At 39.6% G+C, this 22,805-nt stretch overlaps 1 long non-coding RNA gene across 1 annotated transcript; it reads left to right on the top strand.

Moving 5' to 3' along the window:
• Positions 1 to 49: 49 nt before the first annotated feature.
• Positions 50 to 18,545, top strand: LOC129489255 (uncharacterized). Its single transcript, XR_010122456.1, has 3 exons — positions 50 to 233; positions 1,110 to 1,230; positions 18,019 to 18,545. It is a non-coding gene; the product is annotated as an uncharacterized lncRNA (long non-coding RNA).
• Positions 18,546 to 22,805: the final 4,260 nt, after the last annotated feature.

Below are 22,805 nucleotides of genomic sequence, written 5' to 3'. Positions count from 1 at the left end.
CACCGTCGAAAGAGCGATGGACACTGCGGCCCAAGTTAGGATTAGGACAGCGGTTTTTCAGTCCGGAGATTCCGGCCGCAACTATTTTTGTCTGTTTTTATCGCAAGCCAGAGTCTTTGGGTGCAGCTCTGGGACATCTAAAGGGCCTGGAGAAATTCAGGCGGGGCCAGTGTTGTGGCGGTAGATGTTAGACGTGGAAGGGACTCTAGAGAGCCTTGACTGTGAGGACTAAGGTAAAGTGACTTGCTCAAGGTCACATACTAAGTCAATGGCAGAACTCAGACTAACAGCCTCTTACCTCAAGTCATGTGCGTTTTCCCACTGCGCTCGGCGTTTTAAATGTCATTTTTCAAGTTTCATTTTGAATCAATCTCCAGCTTACAAAAAGGTTGCAAGTATAGTACAAAGAACTTTTTTTCCCAGAATTGAGATTTAAATTGCTGACACCATGCCACATTGTCCCTAAGCACCTTCCACATAATCACAATATAACCATCAAAATCAGAACATTTACGTAACTCAGCGTTTTACCAATTGTCCCAATGTTGTTTATGGTAAAAGATTCCGTTCAGAATCAAGCATTGTATTTACTTATAATGTGTCTTTCCTACTCTTCAAACTGGAACTCTCAGTCTTGCCTTGCCTTTCATATTCTTGACGCTGTTAAAGATTCCTGGCCAGTTATTTTTGTAGAATGGCCTTCATTTTGGGTCTGTCTGATATTTACTCATGATTACATTCATCTAGGTATGACAGGACTCCAGAAGTGTTGCTGCTTTCTTCTCGTGGCACCCTATCAGGTGGCACGATTTCAACTTCTCTCATTACAGATGTTTACTTTAATAAGGTGATGTCTGTTAGGCTTCTCCAGTGCGATTACTTTTTTTTTCCCCCTTTGTAAATTAATAAGTATTTTGTGAGGGAGACTCTGCAACTTTGTGAGGGAGACTCTGAAACTCTTTCAAGATATTTGTAAATATATTGTTTCTTATCAAATCTTCAATTAATGTATTTATATTAATTAATATGGATCCAGAGGTTTCAATTTTGTTAAATGACTTATAATCTGTTTCTTTCTCTCTCTCTCTCTTTTTTTTTTCTTGAGACAGGGCCTCCTTTGTTGCCCAGGCTGGAGTGCAGTGGCTATTCACAGGTTGATAATGCAATCATGGTGCACACTACAGCCTTGAACTTCTGGGCTCCTGTGATCCTTCTGCCTCAGCCTCCCAAGTAAGTAGCTGGGACTACAGGCATGCACACCACCACACCCAGCCAATATTCTGTCTCTATCATTATTTATTTTGATGCTCAATTATCCCAAGTTTGGTGGGTAGGGGCCCCATTCATTCTATCTTCTGTGATATGTGTGTGTGTGTGTTCAATTTTTTTTTTAAGACAAGAAGACAAGGTCTCATATTCATTCTAGCTTCTGTGTTGTGTGTGTGTGTATGTGTGTGTGTGTGTGTGTGTAATTTTTTTTTTTTTATTTTGAGACAAGAAGACAAGGCCTCACTCTGTCACCCAGGCTGGAGCGCAGTAGTCTGATCACGGCTCACTGTGGGCTCAACCTCCTAGGCTCAGGTGATTCTCCCACCTCAGCCACTCAAGTAGCAGGGACAATGGGTGTGCCACTGTGCCTGGCTAATTTTGTTTGTTTGTTTTTGTTTTTGTTTTTGTAGAGACAAGGTTTCACAATTTTGCCCAGGCTGGTCTTGAACTCCTGGGCCCAAGCGATCCACCCGCCTCGGCCTCCCAAAGTGCTGGGATTACAGGTATGACCCACTGTACCCAGCCTTAAATTCTCTCTCTCTTTTTTTTTTTTTTTTTTTTTGAGACAGAGTCTCACTCTGTCACGTAGGCTGGAGTGCAATGGCGTGATCTTGGCTCGATGCACCCTCCGCCCCTGGCTTCAAGCAATTCACTGGCCTCAGCTCCTGAGTAGCTGGGATTACAGGCGTGTGCCACCATGCCTGGCTAATTTTTGTATTTTTAGTAGAGACGGGGTTTCACCGTGTTGGTCAGGCTGATCTCAAACTCCTGACCTCATGATCCGCCCGCCTCGGCCTCCCAAAATGCTGGGATTACAGGCGTAAGCCACTGCGCCTGCCCCAGCCTTAGATTCTGTAAACATTTTATTGTAAAATTTTTTTTTTTTTTTTTTTTTTTGAGACGGAGTCTCGCTCTGTTGCCCAGGCTGGAGTGCAGTGGCTCAATCTCGGCTCACTGCAAGCTCCGCCTCGCGGGTTCACGCCATTCTCCTGCCTCAGCCTCTCCGAGTAGCTGGGACTACAGGCGCCCACCACGACGCCCGGCTGATTTTTTATATTTTTAGTAGAGACGGGGTTTCACCGTGGTCTCGATCTCCTGACCTCGTGATTCGCCCGCCTCGGCCTCCCAAAGTGCTGGGATTACAAGCTTGAGCCACCGCGCCCGGCCGATTTTTTAAATACAGAATAATTAAAAGAGCTTTAAATGCCATATACACATAATCCAGATTCAACATTAACAGGTTACCATTCTGTGGCCTTTTGACACATCCCCATCATTCTTTCAGCACTCCCCTAGTTACTAGGGCAATTAGATGTTTCATATTCATCCTGCTCCAGCCTTGGATGTAATCATTTATTCAGGAGCCCCGATTCCTTATAGTGGAGAATGGTATTTAGCACTAGGTATGCTCACTGCTATTGAGGTATCCATAGCCCAGCCTGTCTCAGTGGATGCAGTTAGGGAATATTTATACATTCATACACATATACAGCACATCTTTATATGTATCCTTACACACACATTTACAGCTATATTTCTTTGTCTAACAATATATATTGAAAAATCATGTGTTCACAGTGAAACCTCCAATCCAGCATCGTACAGTTCATTCTAGTTTTTGCCCTTCCACATTTATAACTACTTTCTCCTACAGAGAGAAGCCTGGCTCCCATTATCCTTGAAATATTTACTTATTTGAACAACCCTGCTATGTGTGAGCAATCATCCATAGCTGCCATCTATTCCTTTGGAGGATACTGCCCTTACCCCACTAAGGTTCTGAAAGCCCCAAATTAGCCATCTGAAGCCCCACTCTCATCTTTCTTTCCTTACCATCACTCCCACACCCTGCGATCATGCCTAGCCCATAAACCCTGCCGACAGTGCTCAGACCCAAAAATCCCTTGCCAAGCATCCCCCTTACCTCACTTTATATAGATTAGACAGAGAGACACACACTATATATAATCATATATATTAGTTATATATTCTTTACAGCACCCTATATACACATACCTACATACAATATATAGATTAGTTACATATCTCATATATTCATTATATATTAATTTTTATAAAACCCTATATATACACACACTATATACATTATATATCATATATATTTGTTATATATATTACTTACAGTACCTAAAACATGTATCATATATATAGTGTGTATATCATGTATATATGTATATATATAGTGTGTATATATACAGTGTGTATATGTGTATGTAAAGAATAATATGCAAGATATATATTGTGTACATGTATACAGGGTATTGTAAAGTACCCTAAAAAAGGAATAAAACTATTATAGGATCCTGAAGGAGAGAGCAATTACTATGAAGTACAGCTGGGAGGCTCATGAAGGGTTTAAAGAGATGACATTTAAAATGGGCTTTGAAGGACGCGTAAGGATGGATGAGTAGAATATATGCTATTAGATATTGAAAAAACTCTGGACCTTTTAGCAGGCTCAAAGCAGAGAAAGAAATTTATTTTGCCTGAGTACGTGGTACAAGAATAACAACATTAGAATTTCAGAATTGGAAGGGATATTATGTATCATTGAGTCCAACTAATAGTTTTACAAAAGATTCAAAGATGGCTCCAGCCTTTAAGCTAAGTGACTAAGAGAATGAAATTAGAAAGTGGAATTTGGAGGGGAAAATAATGAGTTTAATTTTAAACATTTCACATTTGAGGTGACAGTAAGGCATCCAAGGGGAAATGAGGGACTACGGCTTAGAAGTGGGGTCAGAGCTAGAGAAGAGGAGTCAGAGCTAGAGATGCAGAATCCAAATTTTTCCACCTGGCGCTAACAACTGACAGCACTCGGAAACAAACACCAATGTTGTCATCTTAACCAAATGGAAAATGTGTCCCACTGTTCAACTACCATTATACTTTGATTATACTTTGTTTAATTTTAAATGGAAATTTTGAGTCACAATAAAGGAGCTGTATTATAGGTAGCAGAAAGAACATAGCTTTGGAATTGGTGACTTGCATTCAAATTCTAATTTCACCACTTAGTAGGCATGACCTAGGGAAAATCACTTCATATCTCAGAAGTTCAATTTCCTCACTTGTAAAATGAGAATACTATCTCCTTCCCTGAGGTGTTCTAAGGATTTGAGATATAATATATAACTAGCATGTTATATATTACATACAGAAGGTGCTCATCAGATATTTGATGAAGGAATGGAGAATTTGATATACTTCCTACTTATTTTATACTCACCACTATAAAGCATTATACTGCATTTTCTAGGCTTTGTATAACAGAAAAATTTTCCCACCAATAAATGAAACATTTTTAGAAGTATAACAGTTGGTATTTAATGGTATATGTAAAAATAATGAAGTAAGCCAGTGGTTACCCATTTAACTTGCTATGTGATACCCTGCTATAATTTATTGTTCAAATATAACCAATTCAATGATTTTAGGTTCCAACTAGCATACATTTGGGAAATTGAAGATGATAGATTACCTTTAAGATTACTTCTATTTCTGAAATTGTAAAATTCAATGATGGTAGAACAATATTACTCCAACAATGGAATTCTAGTTTACCCATGGAACTCTAGGGTCCTCCTCTTGATTGTACCTCTGAAGAGGTTAATAGGAGTTCCTTTAAAAAGGCATTCTTGGCCGGGCGCGGGCTCACGCCTGTAATCCCAGCACTTTGGGAGGCTGAGGCGGGTGGATCACGAGGTCAGGAGATCGAGATCATCCTGGCTAACACGGTGAAACCTCGTCTATACTAAAAATACAAAAAAAAAAAAAAAAAAATTAGCTGCTTGTGGTGGCGGGAGGCTGAGGCAGGAGAATGGTGTGAACCCAGGAGGCAGAGCTTGCAGTGAGCAGAGATCATGCCACTGCACTCCAGCCTGGGCGACAGAGCGAGATTCCATCTCAAAAAAAAAAAAAAAAAAGCATTCTTAAATAAGTCTGAGAAGCACTACATATTAATATATTATAACCATTTCTTAGAGAGTCATTATGTATATTAGTGGGCTGCATTTGAGGCAATGTTTCACAAACTTATTTGGAATATATCTTTTTTTTTAAAAAAAAGAAATGCATATTAATAACTTTTAGAATGAATGTTCCTGGGATCAGACTTTGGAAAATGCAGCTTTGGAAGTTTGTTATTAGTGATCTACTCCAGTCATGCCAGGTTACTCAATGTTAATGAAACCACTGAGGAGACTAGGCTTCACATGTGGCAAGCTCCTGTCACAAAATTCATGGGTAGGCACAGCTTCCACTCTGTTGATTTCAATGTGATCTGAAGCCTGAGATGACACCGATACCCTGCTCTAACAAAAGATCTGCTGGCCCTTTGTGATACAGCTTTCCACTTTGCAGTCTACCAAGCATTATTTGTCAATATACTGCTGAGCTTGCTGTAATCTGTGACAGCTTTTAGCACTAAATTTCTAATGAGAACTTTTGGCAATGGATAGGATTTCCCCCAGTAGCAAACTACCACTATACATATTCAGTTCAAGAAGTGCTTAAAAACAGAGTAGCAGATCTTGACCTATGATGGCAAGTAAGAGCAAGCCATTTAACCTAGAAAGAAGCTGTTAAACTCAGGGCTGGTGCTTCTAAGCAGGAATACTGAACAAAGGTAGATCTGCAACTATGTATTTGATAACGCTTGAATCTAGAAATGACTGCAATTGTGTTCATACCTAACAAGGACTCCTAAGGCCCCTCCCGAATCCTCATTCTCTGATCAGATGAAGAAATATAGTGCTTTATATGTGTGCATAAGCTTTATGGTTTTGTTCCAAACTTGCTGTAATATTTTATAAGAAAGCCACTTAACCTCTTTGGACTGTGTTTTTCTCCTATGGAAAATGAACATGTTATATTAGGGGGTCTCTTGGGGGTTATCCTCGATTTTATCTTTTTGTTGTTGTTGTTTGTCTTATTTATCCTCTGATTCTATGAAAATCATTCTTCTGGTTTTCATAAAAAAGGGAAAGAGACTTCAGGAAGTCAGTGTTAAGATGCTGTAACCTGGGGTGGGAGAGAAGACCCTGGAGATTGCCTCTGGCTATTGCTTTAATATAGTTTTCACCTTGAAAGGCACGAAGGATGTGACCCTGAAGGGGTGAGCACCAGGACAGGAAGGTTCCAGTGGAGAGGGGGAGGATCAGGCAGCAACACACCTGCAGTGGCCAGGGACAGCAGGTTCTGGATAATGGAATCCGTAGCAGACTTTAAGAAGTGGGAAGGTGGTGTTTGTGGGGAATCAATAAAAGTCGGGCTAAAAGGAATTAAAAGAAAGTCCTTGGTCTGCTCATCCATGTTTGCCTGCCAGAAAGTCCCTGATGGGAACCACAGGAAACACTACCATAAGCCAAATTAATCACAAAGTTAATCTATCAAGGTGAAGAAGCAAAAGTTAATGACCTTCCAGCTGAGTTCTAAAAATGAGCCGAAACTCGGAGAACGGGATAGGTCAAGCCAGAGCTAGGACTGAGGAGGAGGGCCATGTTAATTAACTATTAGACAAACCCTCAACTTCTGCCACAAGCTCTTTAGGAAAGTCAACTGTTTTACATGCTGACAGGTAACTGAAGAAAGTAAGTTAGTGCTTTTATTCAGGGATGCTTCCTTCTTTAGGAGTAGCATATAAGGCCCCCACAGAAATCCTGTTCACTGGTTAGATATATATTTGATATGAAAACTAATGAAAGATGATCATCTACTTCAAAGTTAAATGTTAGAATAGTAATCACACAAGACAACATTAAGGCCCAAATAATTTGTAATAAGATTCATAATTTAAGATTATTTGTCGGCCGGGCATGGTGGCTCACACCTGTAATCCCAACAGTTTGGGAGGCTGAGGCAGGTGGATCACGAGCTCAGGAGTTCAAGACCAGCTTGGCCAACATGGTGAAACCCCGTCTCTACTAAAAATACAAAAATTAGCCGGGCGTGGTGGTGTGCACCTATAGTCCCAGCTACTTGGGAGGCTGAGGCAGGAGAATTGCTTGAACCTGGGAGGCAGAGGTTGCAGTGAGCCGAGATCACGCCACTGCACTCCAGCCTGGGTGACAGAATGAGAGTCTGTCTCAAAAAAAAAAAAAAAAAAAAGATTATTTGTCTAATTCAAGAAATTGAACTTACCCAGCAAGCTGGCTCTACATAGTTGATAAACAGTATTCTTGTGGAATTATTTTATATATAAGGAAAAACTATATACATATTATAAAAATACCTATAGAAATTATCATCAGTTACTATGTTTATGTATATAGATCTATTATTATCTTCTTTGGGACATATGATTCTTGAAGCAAATTCTAATAAAAATTAGTCATATATCAAACTTCTTGTTTAGCTACAAACTTAAAGGCAAAAACCTTATCTAGATGCAAACATTTAACTGACCAGTATGAACAATAGCTAGAAATTAAATTACCCATGTAATATGGTTAAGGTAATCAGTGGAGCCAGAGTCACAGATCAGGAAGAAAAAGAAAAATGTTAATAATATGGAATAGAATTATATACTCTTGAATTCAATTTGCCAGCCTACAGGCATTCACAGACCAGAGCACAAATCCACTTATAAACCATACTTGCTTATCTTAATAATATTTTATTGACTTACACATTTTCTCCTGTTGTTTGCTTCCTTTCCCTTATATTGTCTGAGGCCAAAATCAAGAAAGACATTTTCTTAAATATATGATAAAATATTAAGTTTTTAAAAAGCAAAATATTAAATTCCTTTATGCTAATTGAACTATATTAAAATATATGTATGGTTATGAACAACAATTATAAGAGAATAAATAAAAATGAAATAGTTGTATTTGAATCATGAGATTAGGAGCTCTTTTATCTTTTCAATATTTGTAGTTGTTATACTGCCTTTTTTACAAAAAGAAAAAGGGCAAAGCATTTTTTAAAGTTTTCTCTTTGTAATTTGCTGATGCAATTTTTCCTCCTTTGGAAAGGTACTTGACACAGAGTAAGTGCTCAATGTAAACTTGTTGAGTAAGTATACAAAATGGCAACTAAAATTGCTGGCAGATTTCCTTTAGGGAGAAGCTAAATGATGGCACTCACCATGCTGAGGTAAGGATAAAATAAGTCAGGATTTACCCATCCACCTAGCCAGGGGCCTCCAATTGCCTATCCTTGCTTCCTTGAGCTGGAATTAGAGATTTATTAGGAGGGTATCCATATAATTTAGTGTCCATGGGGACAGTCCTTAGAGCAAGAAGAGAGCTATTAAACACGCTGCTGGGTTCTTAGATATAACACCTAAAACCCAAGCAACTAAAGAAAAAAGTTGATAAATCGGACTTCATCAAAATTCAAAACCTTTGTAATTCAAAGGACATTATCAAAAAAATTAAAAGATAACTCATAAAACAGAACAAAATATTTTCAAATCTTTCATTACATGAGTCTAGTACCTAGAATATAGAGCAGAACTCTTTTTTTGTTTGTTTTGTTTTTTTGTTTGTTTGCTTGTTTTTGAGACAGAGTGTTGCTCTGTCACCCAGGCTGGAGTGCAGTGGCAGGATGTTGGCCCACTACAGCCTCTGCCTCTTGGGTTCAAACGATTCTCCTGCCTCAGCCACCCGAGTAGCTGGGATTTCAGGCGCCCACCACCTCACCCAGCTAATTTTTGTATTTTTAGTAGAGACGGGGTTTCACCATGTTGGCCAGACTGGTCTAAAACTCCTGACCTCGAGTGATCCACCCTCCTCGGCCTCCCAAAGTGCTAGGATTACAGGCGTGAGCCACCACACCCAGGCTGAAAAAACTCTTTATTTATTTATTTGTTTATTTGTTTTTTAAGAGATAGGGTCTCATTCTGTCACCTAGGCTGTAGTGTAGTGGTACAATCATAACTCACTACAGCTTCAAACTCCTGGGCTCAAAGGATTCTCTCACTTGAGCCTTCTGAATAGCTAGGACTACAGGTACATGCCACTACACCTGGCTAAGTTTTTTTATTTTTATTTTTGTAGAGATGGGGTCTATGTTGCTGAGGCTGGTCTCAAACTCCTGGCCTCAAGTGATCCTTCTGCCTTGGCCACCCAAAGTGAGGACTATAGGCGTGAGCCACCACGTCCAGCCCCAAAGAACTCTTATAATCAACAATAAACCCAATTTAAAAATGGGCAGAAGATATGAATGAATATCTTTGCAAAGAATATATACCAAATGGCCAATAACCACATGAAAATATGTTCAACTTTGTTAGTCATTAAGGAAACAAATGCATAGCAAAACCACTGTGAGATATCACTTCACACCCACTATGATATTATGATGACTATAATATTTTAAAACTGGAAAATAAATAGGTGTTGGTGAGGAAGTACAGAAACTGGAACTCTCATATACTGCTAGCAAAAGTGTAAAGTGATACAGCTGTTTTGGAAAACATTTTGGCAGTTTCCTGAAGAGTTAAACATAGAGTTACTATATGACCTACCAATTCTATGTCTAGGTATATACCCACGAGAATTAAAACATATATCCACACAAAAACTTGACCTTGAATGTTCATAGCAGAATTACTCCAAAAAGTAGAAACGATGCAAATGTCTGCAGGCATACCTCGTTTTATTGCATTTCACCTTTTCACCTTATTGTGCTTCACTTTTTTTTTTTTTTTTTTTTACAAATTGAAGATTGTGGCAACTCTATGTCAAGCAAGTCTAGTGGCACCACTTTCCCAACAGCATATGCTCACTTTGTGTCTCTGTGTCACATTTTGGTCATGCTTACAATATTTCAGACATTTCCATTATTATCAGTTATGGTGATCTGTTTTCACTAATCTTTGATGTTACTATCGTAATTGTTTTGGAGCATCACAAACTGTGCCCACAGAAGATGGCAAACTCAATAAATGTTGTGTGTGTTCTGACTGCTCCACCAACCAGCCATTCCCACATCTGTCTCCCTTTCCTTGTGCTTCACTGTTCCCTGAGACACACAATATTGATATTAGGCCACTTAATAACCTTGCAATGGGCCGTAAGTGTTCAAGTGAAAGGATGAGTCACATATCTCTCACTTTAAACCAAAAACTAGAAATAAATTTAGTGAGGAAGACATACCAAAAGCCAAGACAGGCTGAAAGCTAGGCCTCCTGGGCCAAACAGCCAAGTTATGAAATGTAAAGGAAAAGTTCTCGAAGGAAAATAAAAGTGCTATTCCAGTGAACACACAAACTATAAGAAATCCCAGCACTTTGGGAGGCCAAGGCGGGAGGATACCGAGGTCAAGAGATTGAGACCATCCTGGCCAACATGGTGAAACTCCATCTCTACTATAAATACAGAAATCAGCTGGGTGTGGTGGTGTGTGCCTGTAGTCCCAGCTACTCGGGAGGCTGAGGCAGGAGAATCACTTGAACACAGGAGGCGGAGGTTGCAGTGAGCCGAGATCATGCCACTGCACTCCAGCCTGGTGACAGAGTGAGACTCCGTCTAAAAAAAAAAAGCAAAAGAGGCTGGGTGCAGTGGCTCATGCCTATAATCCTAACACTTTGGGATACGGTGGTAGGCAGATTGCTTGAGCAATCTGAGTTTGAGACCAGCCTGGGTAACATGACAAGAGCCTGTCTCTACAAAAAAAAAAATAATAAAAATAAAAAATAAAAAAAATTTAGGTGTAGTGTTGCATGCCTGCAGTCCCAGCTATTCGGGAGGCTGAGGTGGGAGCATCACCACTTCAGCCTGGGAAATTGAAGATACAGTGAGCTGTGATCATACCACTGTACTCCTGCCTGGGTGACAAAGTGAGACCCTGTCTCAAAGGAAAAAAAAAAGAAAATAAAGCAAAACAATGTTATTGCTGATATGCAGAAAGTTTAAGTTGTCTGGATAAAAGAGCAAACCAGCCACAACATTCCCTTAATCCAAAACAAGCCCCTAATTCTCTCCAATTCTGTGAAATCTGAGAGAGATAAGAAACTGCAGAAGAAAAGTAGGAAGATAGCAGAGGTTGGCTTTTGAAGTTTAGGGAAAGAAACCATCACCATAACATGAAAGTGCAAGGTGAAGCAACAAGCACTGATGGAAGCTGCAGCAAGTTATCCAGAAGACCTAGCTAAGGTTATTGATGAAGGTGGCTACACGAAACAACAGACTTTCAATGTGGACACAACAGCCTTCTATTGGAAGAAGATGCCATCTAGGATATTCATAGCTAGAGAGGAGAACTCAATGCCTCACTTTAAAGCTTCAGAGGACAAGCTGACTCTCTTGTTAATGGCTAATGTGGCCAGTGACTTTAAGTTAAAGCCAATGCTCATTGACTATTCCAAAAATTCTAGGGTCCTTAAGAATTATGATCAATCTACTCTGCCTGTGCTTTATAAATGGAACACAACAAAACCTACAAGACAGCATGTCTGTTTACAGCATGGTTTACTGAATATTTTAAGCCCACTATTGAGATCTACTGCTCAAAATGAAAGATTCCTTTCAAAGTATTACTGCTCACTGGCAATGCACCTCATCACCCAACAGCTCTGATGGAGATGTACAAGGAGATGGATATTGTTTTCCTACCTGCCAACACAATATCCATTCTTCAGGCCATGGATCAAGGAGTCATTATGACTTTCAAGTTGTCTTATTTAAGACATACATATTATAAGACTACAGCTGTTATAGATAGTAATTCCTCTAATGGATCTTGGCAAAGTCAATGGAAAATATTCTGGAAAGGATTCAGTATTCTAGATGCCATTAAGAACATTTGTGATTCATGGGAGGAGGTCAAAATGTCAATATTAAGAGAAGTTTGGAAGAGATTGATTCCAGCTCTCATGGATGACGTGGAGGGATTCAAGACCTCAGTGGAGGAAGTAACTGCACATGTGGTGAAAATAGCAAAAGAACAAGAATTAGAGGTGGAACCTAAAGATGGAACTGAGTTGCTGCAATATCATGATAAACTTGAACAAATACAAATAAGGAGTTGCTTCTTTTTTTTTTTTTTTTTTTTTAACAGAGTCTCCCTCTGTTGCCCAGGCTGGAGTGCAGTGGCACAATCTCGGCTCACTGCAACCTCCACTTCCCGGGTTCAAGCGATTCTCCTGCCTCAGCCTCCAGAGTAGCTGGGACTATAGGCACGCACCACCACACCCGGCTAATTTTTGTATTTTTAGTAGAGATGGGGTTTCACCATATTGGCCAGGCTGGTTTCGAACTCCTGACCTCATCATCCACCTGCCTTGGCCTCCCAAAGTGCTGGGATTACAGGCGTGAGCCACCACACCCAGCCAGGAGTTGCTTCTTATGGATAAGCAAATAAAGTAGTTTCCTGAGATGGTATCTACTCTGTGAAGATGCTGAAAACATTGTTGAAATGACAACAAAGGATCTGGAATATTACATAAACTGGTTGATAAAGCAGTGGCAGGGTTTGAGATCATTGATTCCAGTTTTGAAAGAAGTTCTACTGTGGGTAAAATGCCATCAAACAGCATCACATGCTGCAGAGAAATCTTTCATGAAAGGAAGAATCAATTGATATGGCATACTCCATTTTTGTCTTATTTTAAGAAATTGCCACAGCCACCCCAACCTTCAGCAACTACTACCCTGATCTGTCAGCAGCCATCAACATCAAGGTAACAAGACCCTCCGCCAGCAAAAGAATTACAACTTGCTGAAGGCTCAGATGATCATTAGCATTTTTTAACAATATTTTTAAATTTAGGTATGTACATTGTTTTTTAGACATAATCTATTGCGCACTTAATAGACTACAGTATAGTGTAAACATAACCTTTATATACACTAGGGAACCAAAAATTTATGTGACTCCTTTTATTTTGATGGTCTGGAACTGAGTCCACAGTATCTCCAAGGTATGCCTATATTGACTGATGAATAAACAAAATGTGGTATAGCCATACAATGGAATATTGTTCAGTTACAAAAAGGAATAACATTCTGATACATGCTACAACATAGATGAACCTTGAAAATATTATGCTAAGTGAAAGAAGTCAGACACAAAAAAACAAGTATTATATGATTCCATTTATATAAAATGTCCGGGATAGTCAAATCAATAGAGACCAAAAGTAGATTAATGGTTGACAGAGGCTGAAGGTAGGGAGGAAATGGGGAGTGACTTTAATGGGTACAGGGTTTTTTTTTAGATAATGAAAATGTTCTGGAATTAGTGGTGATGTACAACCTTGTACAACCTTTTTGCAATATAGTGCAATAAGACAATATTGTACAATCTTGTTTATATACTAAAAGCCATAAATTACACACTTTAAAGGGGTGCATTTTATGACGTGGGAAGTGTACATTAAAAATATATATCCCTAGCAAGCTGACTAAAAAATAATAAAAATAAAAAATATATTAATACATAAATAAGCAAGCTGGGACAATGGGATGAACTAAAACTGAATGAATATCCAAGATCTGGCACTTAATGTACTTCCAGTTCCTAAAGATGAATTACTGGAGAATGCTGGGGTTGAAGAAGATGCCCAAATGTTTTCCCCACAACAAAATGTTTAAATCTGACATCAAAAACTTTAAAGGAGAGGCTATACTAATGTTACATATAGCTTCCAGATCATCTCAATTTTGCTTCATCTCTCTAAACAATATGAAGACAAAATTTAGTGGTTTAATTTGATTTGTGTCACAATCTTTATCTTTCTTAAACAACATTTCAGCTGTAATTAGTGTTTTGGTTGTATTAACATCCCTTCTATCTCTCAATTTCTTTGCTTTGTCTCTCCCAAACAATATTCAGCTGAAAATTAGCATTATCATTCCATTCATATTCCTTCTATTTCTCATCTCCCTGAAAATTTTGGTTACTTCTCAATGCCCTGTCTCCTTCGTAAGTCCCTCTAGTCACTTTTTTCTTTTCTTTTTCCCATTATCAGCTCATTCTTGCTCCTAGTAATTCCACGTTATTTTCTAAAATACCATTCCGTTGTTAATAAACCTTCCTATACTCCTAGCCTTTCCTTAACAATCCTTTCATTGTTAAGGAAATCATAATCTGATGTTCTGCTGGCTCTACACTAGGGTTTTCAGGCCCTTACTCTCATCTACTCCCCCACTGAAGTTCACATCCTCTTGAAACATCACTTTCTCCCCATCCTCAGCTCTACCATTTGCTGACCTTCATACCACACTCTCACAGTGATTAAAGATTTGGGCACAGAATTATGGTTATTTCTGTCTGTTCTGAGTCTTACCATCCCAGGTTACCTTTACTGTAAGGTAACTGAAAGAGTGACTCTAGAGACTCAGGCTAAGACCACGCTACACCGGTTACGGTGAAGAGATCTTTATTGGAGGTGTCAGGTAGGGAGCCGAAGAGGAAGCAGAGAGAGAGGGCTTCGGGCTTCGGCTTTTTATACTCTGAGACGTTACATGGAGGTCAATGGTTGGCTGGGGGGCTGGGCTCAGACCAAGGCGTGAAGGCGTCTCTTTCTGATTGGTTTTTCTTTGGCGGGTCTGTATCGAGGAGGAAGAAGAACCCAGAACCAGGGCCATTAAGTTACCCCTGTTACCTAACAGTAACCAGTATTTATATTTGTAATATCCAATGACATAGTCATACAACATATTAGCTTTAATTTATTTATTTGAGAAAGAGTCTCACTCTGTTGCCCAGGCTGGAGTGCAGTGGCGTGATCATGGTTCACTGCAGCCTTCATCTTCTGAGCCCAAGTGATCCTCCTGCCTCAGCTTCCCAAGTAGCTGGGATCACAGGCACATGCCACCACACCCAGTTAATTTATTTTCATTTTTTTGTAAAGATGGGGTCTTCCTGTGTTGCCCAGGCTGGTCTTGAACTCCTGGGTTCAAGTGACCCTCCCTCCTTGTCTTCTCAAATTGCTGAAATTACAGGCATGAGCCACCATGCCCGGCCCAGCTTCTTAAAAGCTCTAGTCTTCTTGAATTCTCTTCGTCTACTCTGTTGGCTCCTTGCTGATTTTATCCTTCCTTGCCAGTTTGGATTTATGAGATCAGTTGTTTCAGCTACATTCTTACTAGCACTCACATTTCCTTCCACTCCATGACCTTAACACATTGCATCTCTTCTGCCAATCTCTGAATGTGGATCAACTCAACCATCTGCTTTTTCCAATTCGCTCTTGGACTGCCAAGAAAATTGCATAACTGTGCTTTCTACTTTATAGCATTAATTATGATTTAACCACAGCTAGTTGGTTTGATTAGCCATTTCCTATAGTAGCTATGTCAAATATTCACTACTGTCCTCAAGCCACTACTTCATGCCATCATCCTCTCTCCAAGATAATCAAGTCCTATGTTTTACAGCAAAAGTAGATGGCACAATGTCTGAACTCCATCACAGCTCTCACCGTAAACTCAGCCACCTTTCCTCCTACCTGAGAGGATACTCAAAGTTTTCCAATAACATCCCTCTATTTTTGCTTTAGATATGAGATTTTGCTCCATAAGTTATTGTGTCTCTTCTGTCTTCAATTTTACTATCTACTTCCTCTTGCTCTAAAAATATGCTAACATTTTTTGTATCTTAAAAAAAATCCCCTTAATACTGCTGTCCTACAAAACTACTGTCTTCCATTTCCTTCCCTTCATCTCTAACTTCCTGAAAGAATTTTCTACACTTTTCTATTTTTATATAAAAGTCCCATTCATTTCTCGAGATATTTGTCTTATATAATTCTAAGGGACCTGCACTGAATAATGTTCATAGTGACCTCCTAATTGTAAATCCTGCATTTTTTTTAAATAGTACTTTCTTACTCTAGTGGATTGTTCTAGGACTGGACATTGTTCACCACAAACCACTTGGATAGAAATTCTCCCTTCTCTTGGATTCTCTTCTAGTTTTGTTTTGTTTTGTTTTTACATCATTCTAGGTTTTTCTTTACATCATTCTCTTCTAGTTTTTCTCGTACCTCTTTTTCCACCCCTCTTCAGCCTCTCGATATTATCTTTCTTTTGTTGTTTGTTTTTAGGTTTAAAATTTTTTTGTAGAGACAGGGTCTTGCTATGTTGTTCAGGCTGGTCTCAAACTCCTGGCCTCAAGTGATCTTCCTGCCCCAGCCTCCCAAAATGCTGGAATTACAGGCATCAACCACCATACCTGGCTGATGTTATCTCTTAATCTACCTCCTCTGTTAAATATTTAGTTTCTTATTGTTTCTTAGTTGATATCTTTTCTACATACTCTTTCTGGGCAATGTCATCCATTTTGGTGACTTTTTTTTTTTTTTTAAGGGTACAGTTCAGTAGTGGTAAGTATATTGACATTGTGAAACAGATCTCCAGAACTTTTCATCTTGCAAAACTGAAAACTCTATACCCCTTAAACAACAACAACAACCCATTTTCCCCTCCCTCCAGGCCCTGGTAACCATCATTCTACTTTCTATTTCTATAAATTTGACTACTTTAGATATCTCCTATAAGTGAAATTATACAGTGTTTGTCTTTTTGTGACTGGCTTATTTCACTTAGCATAATGTCCTCAAGGCTCATCCATGTTGTAATATGCAACAGGGTTTCCTTTTCAAGTCTGAATAATATTCCATTGTATGTGTATACCACATTTTGTTTATCCATTCACCTTTTGATGGGCACTTGTGTTGTTTCTACGTCTTAGCTATTGTGAATAGTGCTGCAATGAACATGGGTATGCAAATATCAATTCTTTTGTTTATATACCCAGAAGTGAAATTGCTGGATCATATAGTAGTTCTATTAATATTTTGAGGAAGCACCATAGTTAACTTTGGTGACTTTAATTACCATATGTGCAGCTAACTCCCAAATCTATATCCCTTGCCTTAATCTCTGTCTCCTGAAATATACTGATATGAGGCCCAAAAGGAGGGAAATATGTTTTATCTTTGTATCTCTTGTTTTTGTATCTACCTGTACACTTGGTATACAAGTAGACTCTAAATAAATTCTTGTTGAAGAAACTATGCCTTTTTAATTCTGAGTGTGAGGGAGCTAAAGTCCAAATTTTTTTTCCATTGATTATTGTGTAAATCACTGTTGTAAGCTTCTTAATGATGGTCACTGCACAATATACTTATCTGTTTGGTTATAATGCCTACCAGTGCTTTACACATACAAGGTAGCAAGTATCTCACTCATTAAATCTGGTAATAATTTCAAATATTTATCAAACTGAGTAGCAGTGGTTCAGTATTGAAATGCTTGCAAAATTTCTCTTTCCTGTTTCTAAATTAAAATATAAGGGGAAAATATGGGAATCAATATGGTATCATGATAATCCTATACATATTTTAGGATAAACACAAATCTGTGGGCCATATAGCGATGAACACTTTCTGGTCATAAGACCTCAGTAAAATAGAACATGCCGATAAAATTTTCAGAAAAGTCTAAGAAATAGCAAATTTATATCACCACTGGGGGGGAAAGGGATTTTTTTTAAAAAACCTTGTTGAAGCATAGGGGCACTCAATATTATTTATAAGATGATAGCAAGCGTACTGAGTAACATTTTAAACAATATTCTGAAAACATCTTGAAACTAAAATTCAGCCCAGATTTATAAAGGAAAAAAAGGCGACCAACATGGTTGAGAACACAAAATTTAATCATTGCTTAAAGATTATCAGATATTTCTCTTTCACTATTGAACGGAGATTTAATACTTGCAGTAACTTCTGCCAACTCAGAACCCTGAGAAAATAAGTCACTTTCTTTGCAGAAAGAAGAAGAAAAAAAAGGATATTACCAACAATGGAAGAGGAATGCAGAGTGGCAACAGCTCCAAGTGGACCTGGCAGACTATGAACACTAGAATCACCAAGGAAACATGGAGCTATGAAATGGCAAAAGGCTGTGTGAAAACCCTGAAGCTTTTTGGTTCAGCCTTTAAAAACCAAATGAAAACTCAAGAGATACAAGAATGTGGTTATTTTGATGAACAACTCACAAACTAGTTGAATTAAAAGAAACTGTGGTTCAAACGAACACAAACCTAAACATTTTTTCAGTTCATCTAATTAAAGTCTAACCAATTCCTTCTAATTTAAAAGATCCAGTTTTGGATATATCCAAGACTAAAACACAATCTCATCAAAGTCTATTTAATGTGGTGTAAATCTCATGGGAACTGTGACTATCTTCTCTCCCAGTTTAAACCTTGTGGCTTTTCTGATTGCTCTTTATAATGATTGATGTTAGTATCTCTTGCTTATTTTATAAGAAATAAAGAAAACAAAGATCATAAACTCACACACAGAAAAATAAAAGATACAGTTTTTTGTTTGTTTTGTTGAGACAAGGTCTCACTGTATTGCCCAGGCTGGTCTTGAACTCCTGGGCTCAAGTGATCCTCCTGCCTTGGCCTCCCAAAGTGCTGGGATTACCACACCTGGCCAGCAATGCATTTTTTTTTTTTTTTTTTTTTTTGAGACAGAGTCTCGCTCTGTCGCCCAGGCTGGAGTGCAGTGGCGCGATCTCGGCTCACTGCAAGCTCCGCCTCCCGGGTTCAGGCCATTCTCCTGCCTCAGCCTCTCCGAGTAGCTGGGACTACAGGCGCCTGCCACCACGCCTGGCTAATTTGTATGTATTTTTAGTAGAGACCACCGGGTTTCACCGTGGTCTCGATCTCCTGACCTCGTGATTCGCCCGCCTCGGCATCCCAAAGTGCTGGGATTACAAGCGTGAGCCACCGCGCCCGGCCCAGCAATGCATTTTTTTTTTTTTTTTTTTTTTTTTTTTTTATTTTTATTTTTTTTTTTTGAGACGGAGTCTTGCTCTGTCACCCAGGCTGGAGTGCAGTGGCGCAATCTCGGCTCACTGCAAGCTCCGCCTCCCGGGTTCACGCCATTCTCCTGCCTCAGCCTCTCCGAGTAGCTGGGACTACAGGCGCCCGCCACCACGCCCGGCTAATTTTTTGTATTTTTTAGTAGAGACGGGGTTTCACCGTGGTCTCGATCTCCTGACCTTGTGATCCGCCCGCCTCGGCCTCCCAAAGTGCTGGGATTACAAGCGTGAGCCACCGCGCCCGGCCTAAAAGTCTTTTTTTTTTTTTTTTTTTTTTTTGAGACGGAGTCTCGCTCTGTCGCCCAGGCTGGAGTGCAGTGGCGCAATCTCGGCTCACTGCAAGCTCCGCCTCCCAGGTTCAAGCCATTCTCTTGCCTCAGCCTCCCGAGTACCTGGGACTACAGGCGCCCACCACCACGCCTGGCTAATTTTTTGTATTTTTAGTAGAGACGGGGTTTCACTGTGTTGGCCAGGATGGTCTCGATCTCCTGACCTCGTGATCCGCCCGCCTCGGCCTCCCGAAGTGCTGGGATTACAGGCGTGAGCCACCGCGCTCGGCCCAGCAATGCATTTTTTAATGAAGATTTACTACCCCAGCCAAAAGTGTCTTCTCCTTCTGCAGCTATTTTATTAATAAAATTCACTGATAGCATTGTCCAGACATCAGAGACCACATACTACCTAGTGCATTTTTGTGGCTAATGTGTCCCCTACTAGATGGTAAATTCCTTGGGGCTAGTGATCATATCTTAAACATTTCACACAGCCCCTAGCTACACTGCTGACCTGCAGATTATAAAGACTACAACATTTAAGTGGAAAGCAAGTATCCATTATGCAGTATTAAGCAAATGTTAGATTTTCAACATCTGGGTTTTAAAAGGCAAATATGTATATAATGAAAAGAAGTAAAAGCCCTGTGGCTGGGTGGGGTGGCTCACGCTTGTAATCCCAACACTTTCGAGGCTGAGGTGGGTGGATCACTCGAGGTCTGGAGTTCGAGACCAGCCTGGTCAACATGGTGAAACCCTGTGTCTCAGGATGGGGAACTTCACACACTGGGGCCTGTCGTGGGGTGGGGGGAGGGGGGAGGGATAGCATTAGCAGATATACCTAATGTAAATGACAAGTTAATGGGTGCAGCACACCAACATGGCACATGTTTACATATGTAACAAACCTGCATGTTGTGCACATGTACCCTAGAACTTAAAGTATAAAAATAAAAAAAAAAGAAACCCCGTGTCTACAAAAAAATACAAAATTAGGCCAGGCGCAGTGGCTTATACCTGTAATCCCAGCACTTTGGGAGGCCAAGGTGGGCAGATCACGAGGTCAGGAGTTTGAGACCAGCCTGTCCAAAATGATGAAACCCCATCGCTACTAAAAAAATACAAAAATTAGCCAGGCGTAGTGGCCTGTGCCTGCAATCCCAGCTACTCAGGAGGCTAAGGCAGGAGAATCACTTGAATGTGGGAGGCGGAGGTTGCAGTGAGCCGAGATCACACCATTGCACTCCAGCCTAGGCAACAGAGCGAGACTCTGTCTCAAAAAAACAAAAAGCAAAAAAACCAAATTAGCCAGGCATGGTGGTAGTCACCTGTAATCCCAGCTACTTGGGAGGCTTAGGCAGGAGAATTGCTTGAACCCCAGAGGCAGAGGTTGCAGTGAGCCAAGATCGCACCAAGATCACTCCAGCCTGGGCGACAGTGAAACTGTGTCTCAAAAGAAAAAAAAAAAAAAAAAGAAATAAAAGCCCTGAGGACTTTCAGAATGTAATCAGAAGAAAAGATAATGCAGGCATTGAGCAAACTAAACTTAAAAGATGATCATGTTTGCTCATAGACGTACCTTGGGGCTGCTAAGGAAATCAGAAGAATGCCAGGAATAGAAAGTGTGCCTTAGCCTATCTACATTAGTACAAGGCTGAAGTAAACAGGCTCTCAAAGTTGGAGCCAAGGGTTACATTTTTGCTAGTATGATCAGATATTTTCTAAAAAAAACTCCATACCTTCCCTTAAAAAAAAAAAGCCCACAATTACTTTCCCAACCTCAAATGTTTATGGCAATAATAGCTAATGGTTCTCAGATACTGTTATACAGGGTGTGGTGCATTCTCCACACAAATTCTTCTTTTCACATTCAGATAAAAGGCTGATGTAATAGGTCAAATTTTATTAAGCTTCTTAAGAGAAAAATGCTGACTAACCCAGTGTGAAGAATTCATTCACATGGAAAAGTCCAGTAAAAAGAAGTAAGGTCATATTTATCTCAAAGTTGGCTATTTGTGATGTATCCCACAGAACTGCTTTATTTTGTGATTAAATATAGAAGGGTTTTAATAAAGCTTGTTTCATCAAAATTCATATTTGTAAATAAAATATATTTTTGTGTCATAAAAAGTTTGCTTTATGAAAAGACTCAAATATAGGTTTTTTTTTTTTCCTTTTCTTATTTTGAGACAGAGTATTGCTCTGTCGCCCAGGCTGGAGTGCGGTAGTGCCATCTCGGCTCACTGCAATCTCTGCCTCCCAGGTTCAAGTGATTGTCCTGCCTCAGCCTCCCAAGTAGCTAGGATTATAGATGCCTGCCACCAAGCCCGGATAATTTTTGTATTTTTAGTAGAGACATGGCTTAGACAGTATAATAGTAGGCAGATATAATACAGTGTAAACACACTGTACTATGTACACTAACACACTATACTATGTCTGCCTACCATTATACTGTCTATGCCCAATACTACTTATTCTCTTGCAGTCAACATATTAATATAAAAAATTAAAGCCAAAGTACTTAATCTTATAAAATACATCACAAGTATCAAGAGTGGCACAATCATAATGCCAAAGGTGGTAGAGGCAGAAGAAATTACTATGGGGTCAGAAGAGACTGAGTAATGATGGATTTAGAGTACAGAAAAGGGCAAGTTAGCTAAGGGCATGATCTAAGAAAAATACAAATAGGGCTCTACTGGAGAATTTTTATAGGGGAGTAGTGGGAGAAAAGGTTAGAAAGTTGAGCTGGAGCCAGATTATAAACCATGATACCAGCCTTAGAAGCCTGGGCTTCATTCTGGGTAACAGTGGTTCTGGGATTCCCGTGTACCCAGGAATCATCTTGGGGGGAGACTGGTGACTAGACAGATTTTAACGCCTGAGATTCTAATTTAGTATGTTTGGGATGGTCCCAGAAAACTGCATCTTAACAGGTGATTCCAGTACAAGGACACGCTTTGAGAAACTCCACCCCAGGACAAATGATTAAGAAACTCTACTATTAATTATTGCAATTGTCCCAATTTCCCGTATGCTGTGAAAACATTCAATTGCATCCAATTTTTCTTTGTTATTTGGCACTGACTTTGTCACTGTTTACATCTTGAGTGAATTTGTTTAACAATGCGCTTTTCGGGCTAATATCCACAGTCTACAAAGAACTTGAAAAAATTTACAAGAAAAAATCAAACAACCCCATCAAAAAGTAGGCGAAAAAAGTAGGATATGAACAGACACTTCTGAAAAGAAGACATTTATGCAGCCAACAGACACATGAAAAAATGCTCATCATCACTGGCCATCAGAGAAATGCAAATCAAAACCACAATGAGATACCATCTCACACCAGTTAGAATGGCCATCATTAAAAAGTCAGGAAACAACAGGTGCTGGAGAGGATGTGAAGAAATAGGAACACTTTTACACTGTTGGTGGGACTGTAAAC

The sequence above is a fragment of the Symphalangus syndactylus genome, chromosome 9 (assembly GCF_028878055.3).
Source record: "Symphalangus syndactylus isolate Jambi chromosome 9, NHGRI_mSymSyn1-v2.1_pri, whole genome shotgun sequence".
NCBI lineage: Eukaryota > Metazoa > Chordata > Mammalia > Primates > Hylobatidae > Symphalangus > Symphalangus syndactylus.
This window is presented reverse-complemented; position numbering and strand designations above follow the sequence as displayed.